Source organism: Amphimedon queenslandica, unplaced genomic scaffold (genome assembly GCF_000090795.2).
Source record: "Amphimedon queenslandica unplaced genomic scaffold, v1.1 AMPQUscaffold_11070, whole genome shotgun sequence".
NCBI lineage: Eukaryota > Metazoa > Porifera > Demospongiae > Haplosclerida > Niphatidae > Amphimedon > Amphimedon queenslandica.
In genome coordinates, this window is record NW_003548685.1 from 372 (window position 1) to 1968 (window position 1597).

Sequence of the window (1597 nt, forward strand, 5' to 3'; positions counted from 1 at the left end):
TGCATTCGGAAAATAACCATAATGCTTGCCTATAGTAGCAATACCATCCCACCACTTCCTTAACTGGTTCAGACTACCTAGAGCAGATGCATCATCAGCATACCAGAGCTGATACACTGTTGCTACATCATCAAGTTCCTCAATCAGTGGGACAGATGCCACAGCATACAGGCTATAGCCGATGGTTTTTTTGCAAAAAATGGCTCCGAAATCACACCAAATTTTTATTACATTTTCTGATACATATTGATGTCCTTATGCTGTGTAGCAAGTTTGAGCTGATTCCAACTTCAATTTTTCAAGTTACGGCCAATTTAGTAAAATCCCAAAATTCTAAAAATTACCCAAGGCTATAGCCTATGGTTTTTCTGAAAAATGGCTCCGAAAACACCACAAATTTTTATTACATTTTCTGATACATATTGATGTCCTTATGCTGTATAGAAAGTTTGAGGTGATTCCGTCTTCAATTTTTCAAGTTACGACCATTTTAATAAAATTGCAAAATTCTGGAAAATACCCAAGGCTATGGTAAATGTACTATAGCTCGTGGCTTTTCCAAAACATGGCTCCAAAATTACCACCAATTTTTATTACATTTTTGATACTACATACATGTATGTTTTAAACCTCTATAACTACATGTAGATTGGTTCCTCTAATAAATCAAATGTCATCTTATTTTTGGTAGAAATTAGATGAAGATGTTGCTCACTGCAAGGATCAGTTACAAGAACTTAAAGCTCGTACCGGACTACTTAATAAATACATTAAAAAACAATCAGACGTAAGTAATAATACATACAATAATTTATTTGTCCAAGCAAAATTTTTATCTAAAATTTTGGAAAGAATTATTACATATACTTTTCTTATCAATCCAGTTGCATGCATGCACCCACACATGCACGCATATTAATGAGTTGATTATTATTGTTTTTTTCAAAAGGTCAAAGTTCAGTGCAGTCAGAGACAGCAGCAGAATAAAGAGTCTGATCTTTATAATGAGAGAGAGAGACTGAAACAAGAACTAGCAGAAGAGAAGAGAGCACATGCTGAGATTGAAAACTACCTCAAGAAACACATTGAAGTAAAATTAATGATAATAATAATAATAAAATAATAATAAATGTACCAGTACATGTACATGTATGTGTACCAGTACATGTCTAGATTATTGTAAAAATAGAATCCATTGATTAATGAACTCTAATCTCCACATTATTTATATTTATAATTATATTTTTTAAAATAAATATTATAATATTTGCACCTACACGTACATGTACATGAGCATACGTAAATGTCATTATTATTATTATTGTTGTTGTTGTTATTGTTTAGGATCTTGATAGTAAGGTTGAGTACTGGATGTCAAAGTATGAAGAAGACTTGGAAATGAAGACCACTGAAGTACAAGAGACTAAGTCAGCCAAAGCAGCAGGACTACAGAAACTGGACGAACTATCACAAACTGTAAATAAAATAAGATAAATATGTAATATTGTAAATATTAGCATTTACTGTATTTGTGTTAATTAACTTAAATGTACACAATACTGTTAATTGTGTGTACATGTACATGTAAAATTTTGGA

At 31.6% G+C, this 1597-nt stretch overlaps 1 long non-coding RNA gene across 1 annotated transcript; it reads left to right on the forward strand.

Moving 5' to 3' along the window:
• Nucleotides 1-673: 673 nt before the first annotated feature.
• Nucleotides 674-1510, forward strand: LOC105315296 (uncharacterized). The gene is made up of 3 exons (XR_002188838.1): nucleotides 674-787; nucleotides 950-1090; nucleotides 1345-1510. It is a non-coding gene; the product is annotated as an uncharacterized LOC105315296 (long non-coding RNA).
• Nucleotides 1511-1597: the final 87 nt, after the last annotated feature.